At 42.8% G+C, this 25,651-nt stretch overlaps 1 long non-coding RNA gene across 1 annotated transcript in view; it reads right to left on the bottom strand.

Moving 5' to 3' along the window:
* LOC104679019 overlaps positions 1-25,651 on the bottom strand; it is a 59,196-nt gene that overhangs the window by 14,332 nt on the left and 19,213 nt on the right. The window contains exons 2-3 of the long non-coding RNA XR_750261.2: positions 16,510-16,582; positions 15,914-16,032 (exon numbers count right to left, since the gene is read on the bottom strand). This is a non-coding gene — a long non-coding RNA (uncharacterized LOC104679019). The remainder of the gene's footprint in view (positions 1-15,913; positions 16,033-16,509; positions 16,583-25,651) is intronic.

Consider the following 25,651-nt stretch of genomic DNA (forward strand, 5'->3'; position numbering starts at 1 on the left):
TAAATAACAAAATTAAGGGAGAAATAAATAAGTTCTTTGAAACCAATGAGAACAAAGACGCAACGTGCCAGAATCTCTCAGACACATTTAAAGCAGTGTTTAGAGGGAAATTTATAGCACTAAATGCCCACGAGAGAAAGCAGGAAAGATCTAAAACTGACACCCTAACATCACAATGAAAAGAACTAGAGAAGCAAGAGCAAACAAATTCAAAAGCTAGCAGAAGACAAGAAATAACTAAGATCAGAGCAGAACTGAAGGAGATAGAGACACAAAAATCCCTTCAAAAAATCAATGAATCCATTAGCTGGTTTTTTGAAATGAGCAACAACCTAGATATACCTCTAGCAAGACTAATAAAGAAGGTAAGAGAGAAGAATCAAATAGACCCAACAAAAAATGATAAAGGGAATATCACCACTGATCCCACAGAAATATAAACTACCATCAGAGAATACTAAAACACCTCTATGCAAATAAACTAGAAAATCTTGAAGAAATGGATAAATTCCTGGACACATACACCCTCTCAAGTCTAAACCAGGAAGAAGTCAAATCCAATAGACCAATAACACATTCTGAAATTGAGATAGTAATTAATAGCCCACCAACCAAAAAAAGTCCAGGACCACACAGATTCACAGCCAAATTTTACCAGAGGTACAAAGAGGAGCTGGAACCTTTCCTTCTGAAACTATTTCAAACAATAGAAAAAGAGGGAATCCTTCCTAACTTGTTTTATGAGACCAGCATCATCCTGATACCCAACCCCGGCAGAGACACAACAAAAAAAGAAAATTTCAGGCCAGTATCCCTGATGAACATCAATGCAAAAATCCTCAATAAAATACTGGCAGACCGAATCCAGCAGCACATCAAAAAGCTTATCCACCACGATCAAGTCAGCTTCATCCCTGGGATGCAAGGCTGGTTCAACATGCAAATCAATAAACGTAATCCATCACATAAACAGAACCAATGACAAAAACCACATGATTATCTCAACAGATGCAGAAAAGGCCTTTGACAAAATTCAACACCCCTTCATGCTAAAAACTCTCAATAAACTAGGTATTGATGGAATGTATCTCAAAATAGTAAGAGCTATTTATGACAAACTCACAGCTAATATCACACTGAATGGGCAAAAACTGGAAGCATTCCCTTTGAAAACCAGCACAAGACAAGGATGCCCTCTCTCACCATACCTTTTCAACCTAGTATTGGAAGTTCTGGCCAGGGCAATCAGGCAAAAGAAAGAAATAAAGCGTATTCAAATAGGCAGAGAGGAAGTCAAACTGTCTCTGTTTGCAAATGACATGATTGTATATTTAGAAAACCCCATCGTCTCAAGCCCAAAATCTCCTTATGCTGATAAGCAACTTCAGCAAAGTCTCAGGAATCAAAATCAATGTGCAAAAATCACAAGCATTCCTATACACCAATAATAGACAAACAAACAGCCAAATCATGAGTGAACTCCCATTCAAAATTTCTACAAAGAGAATAAAATACCTAGGAATATAACTTACAAGGGATGTGAAGGACCTCTTCAAAGAGAACTACAAACCACTGCTCAAGGAAATAAGAGAGGACACAAACAAATGGAAAAACATTCCATGCTCATGGATAGGAAGAATCAGTATCATGAAAATGGCCATACTGTCCAAAGTAATTTATAGATTCAATGCTATCCCTATCAAGCTACCATTGACTTTCTTCACAGAATTAGAAAAACTACTTTAAATTTCATGTAGAACCAAAAAAGAGCCTATAAGTCAAGACAATCCTAAACAAAAAGAACAAAGCTGGAAGCATCACACTACCTGACTTCAAACTATACTACAAGGCTACAGGAACAAAAACAGCATGGTACTGGTGCCAAAACAGATATATAGACCAAAGGAACAGAACAGAGGCCTCAGAAATAACACCACACATCTACAACAATCTGATCTTTGACAAATGTGACAAAAACAAGCAATGGGGAAATGATTCCATATTTAATAAATGGCTTTTGGAAAACTGGCCAGTCATATGCAAAAAACTGAAACTGGACCTTTTTCTTACACCTTATACAAAAATTAACTCAAGATGGATTAAAGACTTAAACATAAGACCTAAAACCATAAAAACACTAAAAGAAAACTTAGGCAATACCATTCAGGACATAGGCATGGGCAAAGACTTCATGACTAAAACACCAAAAGCAATGGCAACAAAAGCCAAAATTAACAAATGGGATCTAATTAAACCAAAGAGCTTCTGCACAGCAAAAGAAACTATCATCAGAGTGAACAGGCAACCTACAGAATGAGAGAACATTTTTGCAATCTATCCATCTGACAAAGGACTAATATCCGGAATCTACAAAGAATTTAAACAAATTTACAAGAAAAAAACAAAGAACCCCATAAAAAAGTGGGCAAAGGATATGAACAGACACTTCTCAAAAGAAGACATTTATGCAGCCAACAAACATATGAAAAAAAGCTATTCATCACTAGTCATTAGAGAAATGCAAATCAAAACCATAATGAGACACCGTCTCACGCCAGTTAGAATGATGATCATTAAAAAGTCAGGGAACAACAGATGCTGAAGAGGATGTGGAGAAATAGGAATGCTTTTACACTGTTGGTGGGAGTGTAAATCAGTTCAACAATTGTGGAAGACAGTGTGGTGATTTCCCAAGGATTTAGAACCAGAAATACCATTTGACCCAGCAATCCCATTACTGGCTATATACTCAAAGGATTATAAATTATTCTACTATAAAGACACATGCACACATATGTTTATTGTGGCACTCTTCACAATAGCGAAGACTTTGAACCAACCCAAATGCCCATCAGTGATAGACTGGATAAAGAAAATGTATCACATATACACCATGGAATACTATGCAGCCATAAAAAGGATGAGTTCATGTCCTTTGCAGGGACATAGATGAAGCTGGAAACCATAATTCTCAGCAAACTAACACAAGGGCAGAAAACCAAACACCACACATTCTCACTCATAAGTGACAGTTGAACAATGAGAACACATGGACACAGGGAGGGGAACATCACACACTGGGGCCTGTCGGGGGATGGGAGGCTAGGGGAGGAATAACATTAGGAGAAATACCTAATGTGGATGACGGATTGATGGGTGCAGCAAACCACCATGGCATGTGTATACCTATGTAACAACCTGCACATTCTGCACATGTACCCCAGAACTTAAAGTATTATTTTAAAAAACAATTTGAAGTAGAGTGTGATAAGTTAAGATGCATATTGACATATCTATAACAATCATTAAGAAAATAACTCAAAAATATAGGAAAAATCAATGGTGGAATGAAAATGGTACACTAAATAATATTCACTTAACATGAAGGAAAGCAGTCAAGGAAAAACAGAGAAATAAAAAAGGCAGGAGACAGAAAACAATAGCAAAATGGCCAATGTAAGTCTAGTCATATTAATAGTTACATTAAGCAAATGATTTAAATACCCAAATATAAAGGCACAGATGGTTAGCCTGCATTTAAAAAGTGAGATCTAACTATAAACTGTTGACAAGAGACCAACTTTAGAGTTAAAGACACAAATTAGTTGAAAGCAAAGGGATGGAAAAAGATCCATACTATACAATAAAACCATAGAAAGCCACAGTGGCTACATTAATATCAGACAAAATAGACTTCGGGCTAAGAAATATTGCTAGAGACAAAAAGGACATGTCAGAATGAAAAAATTAAGTACATCAGAAAGATATGACTGCCTCACTTTTAAAATTATAAACATATAGACATCTAATAAGAGCCTCAAAATGAAGGAAAAGCTAACAACATTGAAAGAAAAATTAGACAATTCAACAATAATAATTGGAGACAAGGACATTTTTATGATAATAGATGGGTCATTCTATCAGGAACATGTAACTGTAAACATATTTTTTCCAACAACAGAGCCCTAAAATACACAAACCATAAATGACAGAAATGAAGAGAGAAATGGGCAATTCAACAACAGTTGGACTTAAAACTCCACTCTTAATCATGGACAGAACACTCAGGAAGGAGATTAACAAGGCAATAAATAGCAGACATGAACAACCAACTAGATCTAACAGACATCTATAGAACACTTCACCCAACAACAGCACACTATACATTCCTCTCAAGTGCACATGGAACATTTTTCAGGATAGACTATATGTTAAGCCACAAGCAAGTCCCAATACACTTTTAAAATTGAAGTCATACAAAATATGTTCCCTAACCACAAAGAAATTGAATTAGAAATCAACAACAGAAAGAAACCTGGGAAATGCTCAACTATTTGGAAATTAACACACTTCCAAATAACCCATGAGCGAAAAAATAAGTAACGAAGAAAGTTAGAAAATATCTTGACCTAATTTTTTTAATATCAAAATTTATGGGATGCACTAAACCAGTGTTTAGCAGGACATTTAAAGTTTCCATCTTAAGAAACTAGAAAATGAAGAGTATGATAAATGCAAAGAAAGTAGAAGAAAGGAAATAACAAAGGTTAGAACAGAAATCAATAAGAAATGAACAGTAGAGTAAATCAATAAAACCAAAATTTGGTTCTTTGAAAAGATCAAGTAAATTGATGAACCTTCAGCTAGACTGACCTGGAAAAAAAGACAGAAGGCACAAATTACCAAAATCAGGAATTAAAAAGGAGACATCCCTACTTACCCTGAAATGGATTATACGAAAATGTTATAAGCAACTTTATACCAACAAATTAGACAACTTAGAGGAAACAGGCAAATTTGCAACAGACACAAATAAACAAAATTGATTAAAGAAAAAAATAGAAAATCTAAATAGAACTATAATAAGTAAAGAAATTGAATTAAGAATGAAAATCTTCACACAGGACAAGATGGAGTAGTTGCGGTTTGGCCTACTCTTCTCTAACTACAGCTTAAAAACTTCATTTCATATGTAAAACAATTGTAAGATGCCAGAAAGTGGAGAGAAGAGAGCAGACCAGCTAAAGACCTCGAGAACCAAGGGGCGACATAACAGTGTGCTCCCTGGAGTGTCCTTTTGCCTCCTAGATCTTGAACTGTGTGCTAGAAAAACCGGAAACACCAACGGTTATAGAAATTTTAAAGTCCTACTTAAAGCCTGATTTCTCTAGCCAAAGGACCAGGAAAGAAGCGACCTAGCCAGATAGAAAACTTTAAGAAAATAACTGCCCTCCAAACAGCCCTATTCCTACATGGCGAAATAAAATAAAATAACAAAAAAACCTGTGTACTCAGCCCCACTCTTAGCAGCAAAAGTTGAGTAGGGAGCCAGGACATTCAAACCCACCCAGTAATAATGTGTCTCTCCTTCTCCCCTCTGGGTGTGGTCAGAGAAGGCCAAATGGAAAACAAGACTTTCACCATTGCCTAGTGGTAATGAGAAACTTGCCCCACGATGTCAGTGGAAACCACATGAGAGGTAACAAAGTGTCCCTCTCCCTCAAAGTCATATTGTGTTGGCAGAGGCCTACTGAGGACCTTCCACACCCAGCAGTAACAAACTATCAGCTCTGGGGGATGTCCATGGAGGCCTATTAAAAAACCTGGACTGGCCGGGCACAGTGGCTCATGCCTGTAACTCCAGCACTTTGAGAGGCCGAGGTGGGCAGATCACAAGGTCAGGAGATCGAGACCATCTTGGCCAACATGGTGAAACCTCATCTCTTCTAAAATACAAAAAATTAGCCAGGCATGGTGGCACGTGCCTGTAATCCCAGCTACTTGGGAGGCTGGGGCAGGGGAATCACTTGAACCCAGGAAGCAGAGGTTGCAGTGAGCTGAGATCGCACCACTACACTCCAGCCTGGCAACAGAGCAAGACTCTGTCTCAAAAAAAAGAAAGAAAGAAAGAAAGAAACTGGACCTCCACTCCTAATTGAAGATTCAGAGCTTCTTAATGTATCACACAAATGTTCAGGATACAATAAAAAATTACTAATCACACCAAGAACCAAGAAAAACTCAACTAGAATGAGAAAAGAAGTTAACAAATGCCAACACTAAGATGACACAGAAATTAGAATGATCTGACAAGGATTTTAAAGTAGCCATCATAAAAATTCTCCCACTAGCAATTATAAACATACCTAAAACAAGTGAAAAAATAGAAAATTTCAACAAAGAAATAGAAGACACATATAACAGAACAAAATGGAAATTTTATAACTGAAAAATACATAACTGAATAAAAAACTCAATGGATAGGTTCAACAGCAGAATGGAGGGAGCAAAGGAAAGAATCCATGAACTTGAAGATAGAACAATAGACATTGCCTTATCTGCATGAAGAAAGAAAATAAACAGGAAAAAGATAAAATAACCAGAGCCTCTGTGACCTATGGGACTATCCAAAAAAAAAAAAAAAAAAAAAAAAAAAGAAAATCTAACACATCATCAAAGTCCCCAGAGGAGAGAGGAAAAAGTGTGAGGATGAAAAAGTATCCAAAGAAATAATGACTGAAAATACTCAAGAGCTGAGCCGATGCCAAATAAGATGCACTCAAAAATATCCACACCAAGACATACCACAACTAAACTCCTGAAAACAAAAGACAAAGAAAAAATCTTGAAAGCTGTGAGAGAAATCTGAGACTTTCCTAGGTGAGAAAACCATTCAGATGACAGCAGATTTCTCATCAGAAACCATAGAGACCAGAAGAAATTGGCATGACATTTTTCAAAGTGCTGAAAGAACAGAACGCTTAACTCAGAATCCTATACCAAACAAAATTATTCTTCAGAAACGAAGAGAAAATCAAGATAGTCTTAGAGGAAGTAAAACTAAGAGATTGTCACCAGCAGACCTACCCTAAAATAATGGCTAAAGGAAGTTCTTGAAAGAGAAAATAAATAATTTTAAAAAAGGAATTTTGGAACATCAAGAAGGAAAAGAAAGAATGAAAGTATGGGTAAATACAGTAGATGTTCTTTCTCCTCTTGAGTTTTCAAAATTTTGTTGGAGATTGAAACAAAACTTTTAAAATTATCTGATGTAGTTCTCAATGTATACAGAGCAAATATTTAAGACAATAAATGTGAGAGGGCAAAGGAATGTGAAGAGAAATAGGTTTCTGCACTTTACTCAAATTGGTAAAATGTCAATACTAGTAGGCTCTGATAAGTTATGTATGTACCATATAATATCTATAGTAACCACAAAAAATCTATATATAGAGATATACACAAATACACTGTAGATAAATAAAAATGTGAATATAATAATTGTTTAAGTAACCACAGGAAATGAGGGAAAAAATGGAGAAATAGAAACAGAGGGAAAAAATAGAAAATAAAATGGCAGACATAGCCCTTACCTGGCAATAATTACATTAAATTTAAATGGCATTATATTAAATGTAAATTAAAAGATTGGCAGGATAGATACAAATATTATCCACCTATATGCTTTCTACAAGAAACAGATTTGCCTAACATACAACATTGCATCTACAAGTACAAAATGTTTGTTTTTTTCAAACACAGACGGAGCATTGTTAAAAAAATAGATCATATCTTAAGCTGCAGAGCAACTTTTAACACAGGTCAAAGATTTGAAATCACCTAGAATACATTCTGTGACCAAAATACAATTAAGGTAGAAATCAAGAATTTGGGAGGGAGGCAGGGAATAATAGATTTCTACCTTAATTGTATTGTAAATTCTCACTTTTTTTGAAATTAAAAAATATTCTTGCAAATAACCAGTAGATCAAACAAGGAATCACAATAAAATTGGAAAATATATTTAACTGAAAGGTAATGAAAATGCTACATATCAAAACTTTTGACTAAAGCTAATGCAATGATTAGTGGTTAATGCTTCTAGTATTCATAAAGAAGAAAGGCTGAAAAAAAATCAGTGACACATCACAAGAAGTTAGAAAAGGATAACAAACCCAAAGAAAGTAAGAGAAGGAAAATAACGAAGAAAATACCAGAAATTAATAAAACAGAAAACATAGCAAAGATGATCAATAATGCCAAAAGTTTATCTTTTTGAAGAAAGCAATCAGGTCAATAAACTCTTTACAAAATTGATCAAGAAAATGAGAGAGTGAATACACAAGTTATTAATAATGGGAATTAAAAAGATGATATTTCTACAGATCCTATAGACACTTAAATAATAACATGATGTTACAATTTTATGCCTGTAAATTTGAAAATTAGGTAAAATGGACAAATTTTTCTTTAAAATGCAATGTATCAAATGGAGACAAGAAGAAATAGAAGTGTCATTTAACTATTTTCAAATGTTCATCTGTATTTAAATATTTTTCTTGAAGAAAATAAATATACTGGCAAATTCTACAAAAACCATGAAGAAACAAAGTAATTTTCTACAAATTTTCCAGAAAATAGAAAATAGAAAAAGTGATAGACTCCTCCATTAGTTTTATGAGATCAGTATAATCTTGATGTCCAAATCCTAGACTCAACAAGGGAATCATAAGAAAGAAAACTGCAGCCCAATCTTATTTATGAACAAAGAAGCAAAAATCTTAAAATAATAGTAATGAAAATTGAGTGATATGGTCTCTTTCACATGTTATTCTTTTCATATAAAAAAGATTCTTTAAAAATGAAAATGATGCTTAGCTCCAGGGTCATACAAAAACAGGCTATCAGCAAGATTTGACCCACTAGTCATGGCTTGCCAACTCTTGACCTAAATAAAAGAAGAGAACACCGTGTTCAAGAGTTTACACCTAAGTAATCTAAAGAATCAATCAATGCAATTCCAATAAAAAATACGACAGGTTATTTTGTGAAACTGATAAAATAATTCTAAATTTTGTATGAATATATAAGAGGCTAAGAATAGCCAAGCTCAATATAAAAATTGATCACAAAGTTTTTGTAATTAACACAATGTGCTCTTGGCACAAGAATAGATAAATAGATCAGTACAACAGCATAGAAAGTTCAGAAACAGCCCCAGCCGTATTTGAATATTTGAGTTATGACAAAGGAGACTCTTCTGGGCAATGGGGAAGGGCAGTCTCTTCAATACAGGAGAAAAAGGAAACCTGACCCCTACCTCACATCATATACAAAAATATAAATTCAGGAGAATCGTAGACCTAAATATGAAAGGTGAAGTAATGTAGCTGCTAAACACTATTATGAGGCAATATCTCTGTGAGTTCTACTTCCTGCATGATAATGTGAGATGTCCTATGGACCACAACCAGAATGACTGGTGAAAAAAAAAAAATTTAACTATCATTTAATATATCTGAAAGTAATTCTAAGGGTGTACAGCTAATTAATAAACATTTTTTAAAATATACTAAAATTCAGGAAGAACAGCAAGAGTCTGTTGGGTTTAAACCCACAGTAACTGATACAACAAAAAGACAAAATATCACTTTATTCTTCCTCTCATCCAGCTCGGTGAGACAGAAACTTTATTCCATATGGGTACAGCCAAGAACACAGGGTTTCCTCTCCTTCCACCTCCTAGTCAGGAGCTAGCTTCCCAAGAGGAGCACAATGTCAGCATTTCTCATCCTGCCCACAGCTGCCTGTTGCTGACTCTATGTTCCAGGCAAATTCAGCCAGGCAGTGAGGGCTCCCTTCTTCTACCCGGTCCAACTCATGGCATGGAGGCTCTACCTTGGGCACAGATCCACAGAGACTACTGGAGACCCAATCACTCTTGCCCCACTGAGGGAGCCGGGATTCCACACAGAGAGGCAAGCTGAGGAGACCTGAGGCTGTTTCCCCTATACGCTGAGCACTCAGTTCCTAAATCTGGTGTGTCATTCAGAGAAAAATTTACCATTGCCACACTTCCAGCACTAGAGCTTTGCTTCAGAGATTTTTGCCTGGAGGAAGAAGCAGAACTTAGAACAAAGAGCTCCAAATTTCTCCCCAAAGGAACTGACTTCATTTGCAACCAAATGTGGACAAGTTTAAGCCTAAGAGCGCTCTCAAAAACATTGCAGGTTGTGGTGAAAGGCAATTGGGAGGGAATTGATGGGTTCATTGGAGATACAGGCTAAACTATAAACAGCTTTTTTACTGGAGAGAATCAAGGAAAGAAACAGCTGGAAAGAGCCCTCCTGGGGGTCACAACAGATCTCAAACACTGACCCCAGGAGCTATCTGTTCGAAGGAGTCTGGCTTTGATGGGATCAGTCTTTAAAGAAATGTATGTAGTGCTGAAAACAATAGGGCAATCAGCCACCAATTAGTGGAACTTAACAGATGAGTGTGGTCAGAGAAAGAAGGTACTGCAAAACCCACTGTCACCTCAGGGTGACTGGGCATTCCCAAGGATGTACCCTCTAAGAGCAATACCAGAGGCTTCATGCAGGAAAATCAACTTAACTAAAATAATCCAGCAAGTCACAAAAAAGTAAACAAGTAAATAAGTTCCAAAAGGAAGGACTAATTTATCCAGAGTTGCTACATTATTTAAAATGTCTACTTTTCAACAACAAAAAACTTAAGAGACATACAAGGAAACAAGAAAGTATGACTCATATACCAGAAGGTAAAAAAGCAAGCAAAAGAAACTGCCTGTGAGAGAAATCGTATGTTTGATTTAACACACAAAGACTTAAAAGTGGTAAATGTAAATATGTTCAAATAACTTTAAGGAAATCTTGATTAAAGGAGTAAAGGAACATATGATGACAAAGCCACATGAAGTAGAGATATTAATAAACAGATAGAAATTATTTTTTAAAGAATCCATGGAAATTTGGAGTTAAAAGTACAATAACTGAAATTTTTAAAAATTAACTAGAGGAGCTCAACAGTGTATTTGACCTGGCAGAAGAATTAGTGAATTTGAAGAAAAGTTGATAGAGCTTATGAAATCTAAGAGCAGAGAGAAACAAATGATGAAAAATGAACAGAGCCTGAGAGAAATGTGGCACATTGTTAAGCACAACAAATATATGTAGTGGGAGTATTAGAAGGAAAGAAGAAGGAGAAAGAATCAGAAAAGATATTAAAAGAATTAATGGCTGAAAACAACCCAAATTTACTGAAAAACATTAATCTATACATCTAGGAATCTCAATGAACTCTGAGTAGAATAAACACAAAGAGATCCACAAACAGACAAATCAGAGTAAAAATGTTGAAACCCAAAGACAAGAAGAAAATCTCAAAAGCAATGAGAGAAAAATGATTCAGTTTACAAGAGAATCCTGATAAGATTAACAATGAACTTCTCATCAGGAATAACGGAAGTCAGGAAGCAATGGGATAACATATTCAGAGCGCTCAAAGAAAAAAACTGTCAACTAAAAATCCTAGATCCAACAAAGCTGTCTTTTGAAAATGAAGGTTAATTCAAGACATTACAAGATAAACAAAACTAGGATCATTTATTTGCTAGCAGATCAGCCTTACAACAGATACTAAAGGAAGTTCTTCAGACTGAAAGCAAATGACCCCTGATGATTACTTGATTCCACATGAAAAAAAGCAATTATGCAAGTCTAAAAGGCAGTACAAATGTATACTTTTTCCTTCCTTCTATTAATTGATTTAAAAAGTAATTATATAAAGCAATTTGCATATAATGTATTGTTGGCCCTATCATACAGAAATCTAATATATTTACCAATTACAGCACAAGGAGATGTGTGAGAGAGCTGTACTGGGATAAGAAAATGACTCCAGATGGTAACCGAAATCCACAAGAACAAATGAAGAAAACAAGAAATGACCAACAAGAAGGGTAACATAACAAAAGCTATAAAATACACTTGTTCTCCTTTCTACTCTTAGCTTCTCCAAAAATATAAAATTATATAGAATAATAATCCTATAATAATGTACTATTGTGTTTGTAATATTTATAGATGTAATATGTGTAGCAACAATATCACTAAAATAAAGGGAGAAATAGAACTGCATTGCAGTAATATTTCAATTTCTAACTGAATTTAAGTTAATATAAATCTAAAACTGATTCTGAAAATTTAAGATTATATATTGTCTTCAAAATATAAAATTATATAAAATAATTCCATAATAATGTATTATTGTGTTTGTAATATTTATAGATATATGTATAACAATATCACTAAAAGAAAGGGAGGAATACAACTGCATTGAAGTAATATTTCAATTTCTAACTGAATTTAAGTTAATATAAATCTAAAGCTGACTCTGAAATTGTAAGATGTATGTGGAAAGTCCTAGAGCAATCATTAAGAAAATAACTCAAAAATATGTAGTAAAAATGATTAAAGAGGTATACATGCTACATTTCAAAAATCACTTAATAGGAAATAAAGTAATAATGACAAATAGAGGAACAGAAAAGACATGAGAAAACAAAAAGTAAAATGGTAGAATGGTGGATGTTAATTCAACTACATCAATAATACCATTAATGTGACTGGATTAAACAATCCAGTCAAAAAGCAGAGATTTCCAGACTGGATTTAAAAAAAAAAAAAAAAAAAAGAAACACCAAGATCCAACTATATGCTGTCTATAAGAAATACTCTTTAGACAGGAAGACATAACAATTATAAACACATGTGCAGCCAACAACAGAGCCCCAGTGCACATGAAGGAAAAACTGACAGAATTGAAGGGAAAAATAATTCAACAATAGAATTATATATTCTAATTCTAGAATATCTAATCTAGAAAGATAATTCAACAATATAAATTACAATATCCTATTTTTATTTTTATTTATTTATTTATTTATTTATTTATTTTATTTTATTTTTTTTTGAGACGGAGTCTGGCTCTGTCGCCCAGGCTGGAGTGCAGTGGCCGGATCTCAGCTCACTGCAAGCTCCGCCTCCCGGGTTTACGCCATTCTCCTGTCTCAGCCTCCCGAGTAGCTGGGACTACAGGCGCCCGCCTCGTCGCCCGGCTAGTTTTTTGTATTTTTTAGTAGAGACGGGGTTTCACCGTATTAGCCAGGATGGTCTCGATCTCCTGACCTCGTGATCCGCCCGTCTCGGCCTCCCAAAGTGCTGGGATTACAGGCTTGAGCCACCGCGCCCGGCCCAATATCCTATTTTTAATAATGCACACCAAAAAAATGGCAAAAGATCAAAAAGGAAACAAATGACTTGAACAATACTATAAACCAACTAGCCCTAACAGGCTTCTATAAAACACTCTACCCGGCCAGGTGCAGTGGCTCACGCCTGTAATCCCAGCACTTTGGGAGGCTGAGGCGGACAGATCACGAGGTCAAGAGATCGAGACTATCCTGGTCAACATGGTGAAACCCCGTCTCTACTGAAAATACAAAAATTAGCTGGGCATGGTGGCACGTGACTGTAGTCCCGCCTGTAGTCTCAGCTACTCAGGAGGCTGAGGCAGGAGAATCGCTTGAACCCAGGAGGTGGAGGCTGCAGTGAGCCGAGATCGCGCCACTGCACTCCAGCCTGGCAACAGAGCAAGACTCTGTCTCAAAAAACAAAACACACAAAAAAACCACTCTACCCCCAACAACAGCAGAATACACGTTCAAGAGTACATGGAACATTCTCCAGGATAGACTGTATCTTAGGCCACAAAATAAACACCAATACGTTTAAAAGGACAGAAATCATAGAAAGTATGTTCTCTAACCATAAAAGAATAAAATTGGTTCACATTAACAGAAAGAAATTTTGGAAACTCACAAATATGTGGCTACTAAACAACACACTTCTTAACTAATGAATCAAAAGAAAAATCACAGGGGAAATTAGAAAATACTTTTAATGAAATGAAAATAATTGAAATGAATGAAAATTAAGACACAGCATTACAAAATTTATGAGATGCAGTTAAATCAGTGGTTAGAAGGAAATTTAAGTAAGTTCCTAGGTTCAAAAATCAAAAAGATCTCAAATTAATAATTTAAATTTCCACCTTCAAGACAGTGAAAAATGAAAAGCAAACTAAATTTAAAGCAAGCTGAAGGAAGGACATCATAAAGATTAATTAAAGGAAATTACTGAAACAGAAAAGCAAAAGAGAAAATTAATGAAACCAAAAGCTGAAAAAAGATTAACAGAACGTATAAGATTGACCAAGAAAAAGTATATAAGACTCAAATTATTAGAATCAGAAATTAAAGAGGGGACATTACTACCAACCTTAAAGAAATAAAATGGAATATTAAAGAAATAAAATGGAATACTATGAACAATTGTATGCCAACAAATTAGATAATATAGATGAAACTATAGAGGTTCGCTAAATGAAAATTTGGGGTTGGGGAGGGAGCTGAGGAGGAGCAGGGATTGGGCACATTTGTTTCCAAACAAAGCCCATTTGCCTAGTCCCAGGGGCTGCAGATAGGGTCCTGGGAACCTGAGGTGTTGCCCAGGCTCTGCATCAACTAGCTGCATCATTTTAAGTCCTCCACCCTTTCTGAGCCTCAGTTTACACTTATTTAAAATGCCAGGGTTGTTGGACTAGATGAGAGTTTCCCGAAGTGTGGACTTACACCACTGTTGGAATGGCAGTGCTGCTATACACCGGGGCGAGGGTGAGGAGAGGCATTTCCTGTCCAAATCTTTTTTTTTTTTTTTTTTTTTTTTTTTTTGAGACGGAGTCTTTCTCTGTCGCCCGGGCTGGAGTGCAGTGGCCGGATCTCAGCTCACTGCAAGCTCCGCCTCCCGGGTTTACGCCATTCTCTTGCCTCAACCTCCCGAGTAGCTGGGACTACAGGCGCCCGCCACCTCGCCCGGTTAGTTTTTTGTATTTTTTTAGTAGAGACGGGGTTTCACCGTGTTAGCCAGGATGCTCTCGATCTCCTGACCTCGTGATCCGCCCGTCTCGGCCTCCCAAAGTCCAAATCTTTTTAGTCCTTTTGATTACTTCCCGGCCAAAGTGTCAGCTTGGTGTTGGGTGTCTTCAGTTTCCCACAAACAGTTAGTTGCTAGTCCCTCTGGAACTAGGGACTAGAGGTCAGACCTTGAGATCAGTGGCCCCCCGCAAACAACAGGACCCCACTGGAATGTAGTGGCCTTGCTCCATCCCCATGTGCTATTATCATAGCTACCTTCTGTTTACAGAAGGTGGTGGTGTATTTTCTCATTTACATTCACTTATGCAGAGAAGTTAAAAATAGTAAGTGAGAAAAGCGTGTTGTAGGGTAGTGTGCATTGCATACTAAAAATTGTCTTTGAATTGGAAAAATATATCAAATACATATAGTTCACATTCGTTGATGTAAAATAATAATCATGGCTTTGGGGGAGGGGCCAGAGGAGGGAGACAGGATGGGAGGCAGACTCCTCTCAAAGCACGTACTAAACTTTTTGATTTTTGAACCATGTGAGCACAGCTCAGACCCAAACAAAAATTAAATGTAAAAATAAATTAAAAATTAAGACAACCATGAAATAAATTATAGTAATGCTCACTCATAAGGCAAAAATCTCAAAGGTGGCGCCCAACTGACTGAGACTGGGGAGACACCGGGCTGGCTGGGGGCTGTAGTACCCTCCATTTCTGGCTGTGATGGTGGGGCCGCATTCCCGGGCACGCGGCCCACTCCCCACCCTCCACTGCCGCCTGGTTCCCAGCGGGTGCCCAGGCACAGCTCCCTCAGCCTGTAGGACTCCTATCAGTGCACAATGTCCTGTCTGTTTCTGGTGCCTGGTAGGTCAGGCCTGCCCACACCAGACATGCCCTTCAGACTCCAGAGGCCCCCACCTCACAGCAAACCCCAGGTCCTGGGCTGGGACTTTGGCCTGAAGATAGGAACTGGCTGGAGTCAGTGTTCTATGTGAGGACCTCCCCATCCAGGACAGGCTGCCTCCTCCCTAAGTCGGTTTTCTCATGTTTCCCCTAGAAGATAATAACAAACAGCACAGCTTTTCCAGGCACTGCTCTAAGCATCCATCTTATATTCACTCACTTCGTCTGCACAGCAGCTCCAAGAGGGAGTCCCCGTTATCATCATCACCATCTTCATCATCACATTTTCCAGGTGAGCACATAGAGCCAGGCTAAATAACTTGCTCCGAGGCCACACATCTGAAAAGGCAGGGTCTGGATTTGAACCCAGGCCCCCAACCCTGAATCCACCACAGAGCCGGCTACAGAGCCGAGACTCTACAAGGGCCATGAGTCTCAGCCCTTGGAGTTCCAGCCGGGGCACCACAGCCCAGAGAGGGAAGGACAATGCACAAAGTCAGCCAGCCAGGAGTCCAGATCCAGTCCTGTATGCTGGAATTCCTTGGAAAAGGCTGCCCCAACCATAGGGATGTATTTGCTTGGTGCAAAATTAATTGCGGTTTTTGCCATTACTTTAATAGCAAAAACCACAATTACTTTGTACCAACCTAATAATTTGTGCACCTGTTTTCTTGAGCGAGCGAAAGAAAAAGCACATGTGTCTGAGTCTAGTGAGCCTATCTAGCAGGTTCTGCTGCCAAGTGTCCATTCCCCTACCCCACCCACAGCCCCCTGCCCTCATAGCCAGGCCCCCTCCCTACATTGTTCCCATCTCACCTAAAAGAATATGCACATTTTTCTGCAGAAGACACACCTCTTTCCTTGCTGCAATCTAAGGAGGGTGGGGGGACTGAAAAGAAAAGAAAAGAAAAAAAAAAAAAAAACAAGCAGGCAAGAGATTCAGATTGGAACAGATGTACTTAGGAGACCCAGGCAGGCAGTGGAAGAGGCTAAGGTTGAGGATCAGGTGGACAGATTGGGTCTCAGAGCCTGTTTTGTCGTCAGTAAACAGGGTTCCCAGCATGTCATTTGCATATTTGCATATCTGTTGTCAGGGTTAAACAAGATTCATGTAAAATAGCCTAGCTCAGTGCCCAATTCAGAGTAGGTGCTAATATGCATGCATTTCTTTTCTCTGTGCCTCAGTTTCATCATCTGCAAAGTGGGGATAATAGCAACCTCCTTTTTGAGGTTTTCAGGAGGATTAAATGGGTTAATAATTATCAAGCTCATGAGAGGTGCCATGTAATCTGTGTGACCAAATATCTGGATTTGCACCTGTCATCCTGGGGTAGCATGGATGACATTCCTCTCCCATGGCCCCCACCACAAAGGCCAACCACGATCCTCACACAGGGGCCCCCTCAGTTCCCTCCACGTGACCCCCACAATGGGAAACCAACCTCCTCACATGGGCCCCAAACCCAGTAGTAGACCAGCCCCCTCACGTGGGAGACCCCACAGTTCCCTCCAAGTGTCCCCCCAATGGTAGACCAGCCCCCTCACTTGTTGGTCACCTCAGCTCCCACCACATGGCCCCCCAATGTTAAACCAACATCCTAACATAGAGGTCTCCTCAGTTCCCTCCACATGACCTCCCAGTGGCAGACCAGGCTCCTCACAAGACAAGGGTCCCCTCAGTTCCCTCCATGTAGCCCTGTCAATGGTAGACCAGCCTCTTCACACAGGAGTACCCTCAGTTCCCTTTATGTGTCCCCACCCCAGTAGTAGACTAGCCTCCTCACAGTAGGGTCCCCACAGATTCCTACACGTGCCCCCTCACCTCCAGTGGTGGACCAGCATTCTCACATAGGGATCCACTCAGTTCCCTCCATGTGGCCCCATCAATGGTAGACCAGCCTCCTCACATAAGAATCCCTTCAGTTTCCTTCCCAAGCCCCCACCCCAAAGGTAGACCAGTTGACTCACTGGCCCCCACCACCTCAGTTCTCTCCATGTGTCCACCCCAGTGGAAAAACAGCCTCCACACACAAGGGTCCCCAAGTTCCCTCCACATGGCCACTCAATGGTAAACCAGCCTCCTCACACAAGGGTCTTTCACTTTCTTCCATGTGCCCCCACCAGTAGACAAGCCGCCTCACACGGAGGTCCCTTCAGTTCCCTCCACCTTGGGTCCCTCAATAGTAGACCAGTCTCCTCAGATTGGGACTCCCTCAGTTTCCTAAATGTTTCCCACCCAAATGATAGACCAGCCTCCTCAAACAGGGTGCCCATGAGTTCCCTCCACATAGACCCATCAATGGCAGACCAGCCTTCTCACACAGTGGTACCCTCAGTTCCCTTTTTGTCCCCCAACCCAATGGCAGACTAGCCTCCTCACATTGGGGTCCCCACAAATTCCTACACATGCCCCTCTCAAAGGTGGACCAGCCTCCATACAGTTCGCCCCATGTCCCCTAATGAATGGTAGACCAGCCGCCTCACATGGGGATACAAGTTCCCTTTACATGCTATCACTAATGGTAGACTAGCCTCCTCATACAAGTGTCCCATTAGTTCCCCTCCATGTGGACACTTAATGGTAGACCAGCCTCCTCATATAGGGGTCCCCTCGGTTTTCTCCATGTGCCCCCCAGTGATAGACCAATCTCCCCACACATGGGTCCCCTCTCTTCCCCTCCATGTGGCCCCCTCAGTAAAAGATGGGTCTCTTCAAATGGGGACCCCCTAACTTCCCTTAATGTAGCCTCTGAAACAGTAGACCAGCCTCCTCACATGGGTTTTCCCTCAGTTCTCCTCCATGTGGCCCTGTCAATGGTAGACCAGCTTCCCCATATGGGGATCCCTAACTTCCCTACACATGCCCCACACCCCAGTGGTAGATCAACCTCATCACACAGGAGTCCCCTCGGTTACCTCCCAACCAAATAGTAGACAAGCCTCCTCAAATCAGGTACCCTCAATTTTCTTCATGTGGACCCCTCAATTGTAGACCAGCCTCCTCATATGGGGGTTCCCTTGGTTTCCCTCCATGTGACCCCCTCAACAAAAGATCACTCTCCTCACAGAAGCATCCCCTCAGTTCCCTTTATGTGCTCCCACCCCAATAATAGACAAGTGTCCTTACATGGGTGTCCTCTCCAGTTCCTCCAAAAGCCCCCACCACAAAGGTAGACCAGCCTTCTCACACAGGGGTCCACTCAGTTCCTTCCATGTGCCCCCACCCTAATGGTAGATGAGACTCCCCAGATGGGGGTCTTATCAATATCCTTCACAGCCTTCCCAACAGTAAACCAGCCTCCTCACACGAGGAGGTTCCCTCAGTTCCTGCCATACGCCCCCACACCAATGGTACACCAGCCTCCTTACATGAGGGTTTCCTCACTTCTTTCTACTCGGCCACCTCAAGGGCAGACCAGCCTCCTCACACAGAGTACCCTCCACAGGTCCCCCTCAATGGTAGACCAGCCTCCTCACATGAATGTCTTCTCAGTTTCTCTCATGTGCCCCACTACAGACCAGTTGCCTCACATGGGGGTCCCCTCAGTTTCCTCCAGGTGGTCCCCCAATGGTAGATCAGCCTCCTCACACAGGGGTTTCCGCAGTTTCCTCCACATGTCCCCACCACTATGGTACACCAGCCTTCTCACATAGGTGTCTCTTCAGTTCCCTCCAAGTGCCCCCACCCCAATGGTAGACAGGCATCCCCACAAAGAGGTGCCCCCAATTTCCCCCATGAACTCCCATTCCACTGGTACACTAGGCTCCTCACACAAGGGTTTTCTCAGTGCCCTAAACGTGATTCCCCCAATGGTAGACCAGCCACCTCATATGGGGATCCCCTCAGTTCCCCCTAGGTGGCCTCCCAATGGTAGACCAGCCTCCTCATATGAATGTTCCCTCAGTTCCCTCCATATAACCTCACCCAATAATAGACCAACCTTCTCAGATGGGAGTTCCCTCAGTTCCTTCCACATTTACCTACACCAATGGTAGATTAGCCTTCTCATGTGTGGTTCCCATCAGTTTTCTCCACATGGTTCCCTCAATGGTAGGCCAGCCTCCTAACATGGGGGTCCCCTCAGTTCCTTTCATGATCCCCCACCCCAAAGGTAGTCAAGCCTCCTCTCAAGGGGTTTCTATCAGTTTCCTCCACATTCCCCCACCACGATGGTAGACCAGCCTCCTCACATGGGCATCCCCTCAGTTTCCTGCACTTAGCCGCCCCTAATGCTAGACAGGCTTCTTAGATGGGGTCCCCTCAGTTGCCACCACGTGCCCCCACCACAGTGGTAGACCAGACACCTAAAAGGGGGTGTCCCTTCAATTCCCTCCATGTGGCCCCCCAAAGATATACCAGCCTCCTCACACCAAAGTCACCTCAGTTTTCTTCATGTGGTACCACCAGCCTGCTTACAAGGCAACCCTCTCAGTTTTCTCCATGTGCCCCCTCAATGTTAGACCAGCCTTCTCACACTGGGGTCTCCTCAGTGTCCTCCACAAGGCTCCACCACAATGGTAGGCCAGACACCTCACATGAGAGCCTGCTCAGTTTTCTCCACTTGCGCCCACTCCCATGGTAGACCAGTCTCTTCACATGGTGATCCTCTCAGTTTCCTCCACATGCCCCCTCAATGAAAGACCAGCCTCCTCACACAGAGATTCCCTCAGTTTTTCTTCTTATATCCCCACCCCAATGCTAGACCAGGCTCCTCACACAAATGTCCACTCATTACCTCTCTAGGTACCCCCATCTCAGTGGTAGAACAGCCTCCTCAAACGAGGTTTCCCTCAAATGTTAGACCAGCCTTCTCACTTGAAGTTTCCTGCAGTTTTTTCCACATGCCTCCACCCCAATGGAGGCTCCACCCCAGTGGTTAGACAGCCTCTTCACATGGGGGGCCCATCAGTTTTCTTCACGTGGCCTACTGAATAATAGATCAGCCTACTCAAATGGGGGTCTCCTCAGTCCCCCCACCTCAGTGTTCTCCTCAAGCCCCCGCAATGGTAGACCAGCCTGCTTACAAGGGGTAGGGGGAAGGATCATTTCCCTTCACATGCCCCTACCACAATGATAGACCAGCCTCCCCACATAAAGGTCCCCTCAGTTCCCTCCACATGCTCCCATCGCAGTGGTAGATCAGACTCTTGGCATCCTCCACATGCTCCCATCACAGTAGTAGATCAGACTCTTCACATGGGGGTCCCCTCAGTTCCCTCCATGTGCTCACCCAGCGGTAGACAAGCAGCTTCACACCAGGTTTCCTCAGTTCTCTTCACATACCCCCCAACCACAGTAGTAGAGCAGCTTTCTTTCATGGGGGTCCCCTCAGTTCCCTCCACGTGTCCCCAAGAATAATACACCAGCCACCTCTCAAGGGGTTCCCCTCAGTTCACTTCATGTGGTTCACTCAAAGGTAGACCAGCCTCCTAAGACAGCGGTCCCCTCACTTCCCTCCATGTGGCCTTTTAATGGTAGACAAGCCTCCTCACATGGGGATCCCCTCAGTTTCTCTTCACATGCCCCCAGCCCAATGGTAGACCAGCATCCTCACACAGGAGTCCCTCAGTTTCTTCCATTTGCCTCCACCACAATGGTGGACCAGATATCTCACAAGGGGAAGTCTACTCTATTTCTTCCACGTTCCCCCAACAATAGTAGACCAGCCACCTCACACAGATGTCTCTTAGTTCCTGTCCATGTGGACCCTTAATGGTAGACCAGCCTCCTCAAATGCAGGTCCCCTCTGTTCCCTCCACATCCCCTTCCATGGTAGACCAGCCTCCTCACATGCTGATCCCCTATATTCCCCCCATGTGGCCCCCTCAATAATAGACCAGTCTCCTTACATAGTGGTCCCCTCACTTCCCTCCATGTGGCCCCTGCAAAGGTAGGCTACCTTCCTCACACGGGTTTCCTCTCAGTTTCCCTTCATGTCACCCCCCTCAAAGGTAGACAATTCTCCCCACACAAGGGTTCCCCAACTTCCCTTGAGGTGCCCACAACCCCGAGGTAGACCACTCTTTTCAGTTTCCCTCAGTCCCTTCACACGCAGTTCTTCTCACTTATCTCTACAGGGCCCCAACCCAAATGGTAGACCAGACACCTCACAGCGGGGATACCCCCGATGTCCTCCATGTGCCCCCACCACAATGGTAGACTGGCCACCTCACATGGGGGTCCCCTTAGTTTCCTCTACATAGCCCACTGAGTGGTAGACAAGCCTCCTCACACAGGGGTCTCTTCAGTTCCCCCAATGTGCCCCACTCAGTGAAAACCCAGCCCCCTTATATGCGGGTTCTCTGTTTTCTCCACATGCCCCCACCCCTATGGTAAATCAGTCTCTTCAGTTGGGTGTCCACTCATTTCCCTCCACATCACCCCCATCCTCAATAATAGAACAGCCTCCTAGCACAAGGGTCCTCTCAGTTCCCTTCACTTGCTGCCAACCCAATGGTAGACCAGCCACCTCACAAGAGGGACCCCTCAGTTCCCTCTATGTGGCCCCATCAGTGATGGACCAGCCTCATCACACAAGCATTTTCTCAGTTTCCTCCACATGACTTTTTCAATGGTAGACCAGCCTCCTCACACAGGGGTCCCCTCAGTATCCTTGTGGCCTCCTCAATGGTAGACCAGCTTCCTCACCCGGGGTTTCCTCAGTTCCCTCCACATGGTCCCCTCAGTGATAGACCAGGCTCCTCACTCAGGGATCCTCTCAGTTCCCTACACGTGACCCCCAATGGGAGACCTGCCTCCTCACAAAGGAGTTCCACTCCAAGTCTCCGCACCTAAATGGTAAATCAGTCTTCTCACACAAGGGTTTCCTCACTTCTATCCACATTCCCCAATCCCAATGACAGGCCAGCCTTCTTTCATTGGCATCCCCTTAGTTCCCTCCGCATGCCCCCCACACCATGGTAAACCAGCCCTCTCACATGTAGGTCCCCTCAGTTCCATCCACGTGACCCACTCAAAGGTATACAAGCCTCCTCACATGAGGATTCCCTCAGTTATCACTGCATGCCCCACTCAATGGTAGACTGGCCTCCTCACTTGGGGATCTTCTCAGTTCCCCTCACATGCACCCTCAATGGTAGATCAGCCACTTTACACGGAGAGGGGGGTCCCCTCAGTTCCCTCCACATTCCCTCATGCCAGTGGTATACTAGCCACCTCACATGAGGGTTTTCTCAGTGCCCTAAGCATGATTACCTTAATGGTAGACTAGACTCCTCACATGGGGGTTCTCTGAGTTTCATCCATGTGATCCCCAATGATAAACAGTCCTCCTCACAAGAAGTTTTCCTCAATTCCTTCCACATAACCACCCTCCAACGGTAGACCAGCCTCATCACAGGGGGGTTCCCGCAGTTACCTCCACATGCCCCCACCACAAAGGTAGACCAGGCTCCTACATAGGGATCCTCTCAGTTTTCCCCATGTGCCCCCACCACAATGGTAGATCAGATGCCTCAAAAGGGGGTGCACTTACTTCCCTCCACGTAGCCCGCCAAAGGTAGACCAGCCTCCTTACATGGGGGTTTCCTCAGTTATGTCCACGTGGCCCCCTCCAATGGTAGACCAGCCTCTTCACATGAAGATCCACTCAGTTCCTCTCCAGGTGCCCCCATCACAATGATAGAAAAGCCTCCTCTCATGGGGATCCCCTCAATTTCCTCTAGGTGCCCCCACCACAATAATAGATGGGGGTCTTCTCAGTTTCCTCCTCATCCCCCTCCTTGGTGGTAGGCCATCTGCCTCACATGAGGGGTTCCCTCAGTTCCCTTCATATGCTCCTGCCTCAGTTGTAGACAAGCCTCCTCACAAAGGAGTCCTCTCAGTTTCCTCCACATCTCCCCACATCAATGGTAGACCCACCTCCTTAGATAGGGATCCCCTCACTTCCCTCAATGTGCCCCCATCAATGGTAGACTAGCCTCTTCACACAGAGGCTCTCTGTTTCCTTTTTATGCTTTAACCTCTATAGTAGACCACTCTCCTCGCTTTGGTGTCCAGTCAGTTTCTTCCGTATGACCCTCTAATGATATATCAGCCTCCTAGCACAAAGGCCCCCTCAGTTCCCTTCAAGTGCCCCCAACCCAATGGTAGACCAGGCACCTCACAAGAGGGTCTCCTTACTTCCCTCCACATGATTTCCTCAATGGTAGACCAACCTCCTCACACAGGTGCCCCTTCAGTTCCCTCCATGTCGCCTTTTCAATGGTAGACCAGCCTTCTCACACAGGGACCCCCTCAGTTCCCTCCGTGTGCTACCCCTGCCAATGGTAGACCAGCCACCTCACATGTAAGCCCCCTCAGTTCCCTCCACGTAACCCCCTCAAAGGTAGACCAGCCTTCTCACAGGGAGGTTCCCCCATTGTGCGCCCACGTGCCTCCATCCCAATGGTAAATCAGCCTCCTCACATGTGGGTTCCCTCAGTTTTCTCCAGGTGGTTCTCCTAATGCCAGACAAGCCTCCTAACACGGGGGTCCCCTCAGTTTCCTTCATGTATCTCCACCCCAATGGTAAACATGCCTCCTCACATGGGGGTTTCCTTGGTGTCCTAAATGTGATTACCTCAATGGTAAACTAGCCTCCTCACTCAGGAGTTCTCTCAGTTTCCTCCACTTGCCCTCACCTGTATGGTAAACAACCCTCCTCACATGGGGTTTCCTCAGTTTTCTCCATGGGGGCTCCCTTAATGGTAGACCAGTCTCCTCACACAGGGATTCCCCTCAGTTACCTCTACCTGCCCCTATCCCAATAATAGACTAGCCTCCTTACATGGATGTCCTCTGAGCTTTCTCCATGTGCCCCCACCAGAATGGTAGACCAACCTCCTTACATGGGTGTCCATTCAGTTCCCCTCCATGTGCCCCCATCCCAATGGTAGACCAGCCTCCTCAATGGAAATCCTCTCAATTCCCTCCATGTACCTCCTAATGGCAGACCAGCCTTCTCACACTGGTATTCTTTTAGTTGCCCTCCGTGTTTCCTAACCCCAATGGTAAACCACCCCTCTCACATGGAGGTTTCCTCAGTTATCTCCATGTGCCCCACCCCAATGATAGACAATCCTTCTCACCTGGGCATCCCCTCAGTTTTCTCCACATGCCCCCCAATGGTAGACTGATCTTCTCACAAGGGGGTCCCCTCAGCTTCCTTCAACATGCCCCCACCCCAAAGGTAGACCAGCCTTCTCACACAGGAGTTCCATCACTCACCTCCATGTTACCCTACCCCAATGGTAGACCAGCCTCCTCACACACAGATTTTCTCAATTATCTCCATGTGGGCTCTATCACAATGATAGACCACCCTCTCCACACGAGGGTCCCCTCAGGTTCCTCTATGTGTCCTCACCATAATAGTAGACTAGCTGCCTCACACAGGGATCCCCTCAGTATTTTTCATGTGCCCTCCTTACAGGGGGCATTTCAGTTTCCCTACACATTTCCTAACCCAAATGGTCTACCAGTCCCCTCACATGGGGCTTTTCTCATTTCTCTCCAAGTGCCCCCACCCTGATGGAGACCAGTCTTCTCAAATGGGGATCTCCTTAGTTCCCCTCTATGTGCCCCCACCCTGAAGGGGTACTCTCAGTTTTCTCCATGTGCTTTCACCCCAACGGTAGACCAGCTTCCTCACAAAAGGGCCACCTCAGTTCTTTCTACATGATTCCCCCAGTGGTAGACAAACGTATTCACACAGGGGTACCTCAGCTTCCTCACAAAGCCCCCATCACACAGGTGCCTCCTCAAACCAGGGTCCCCTCAGTTGCCTCCAAGTGCCCCAGACCCAATGGTAGGCCAGCCTCCCAACATGGGGGTTCCAACTGTACCCTCCATGAGACTCTCTAATGGTAGGACAGCCTCATCAACTGGGGGTTCTTTCAGTTTCCTCCACATGCTTCCATCTCAATGGTACACCAGTCTACTCCCACGATGGTCCCC

The sequence above is a fragment of the Rhinopithecus roxellana genome, chromosome 1 (assembly GCF_007565055.1).
Source record: "Rhinopithecus roxellana isolate Shanxi Qingling chromosome 1, ASM756505v1, whole genome shotgun sequence".
Taxonomy (NCBI): domain Eukaryota; kingdom Metazoa; phylum Chordata; class Mammalia; order Primates; family Cercopithecidae; genus Rhinopithecus; species Rhinopithecus roxellana.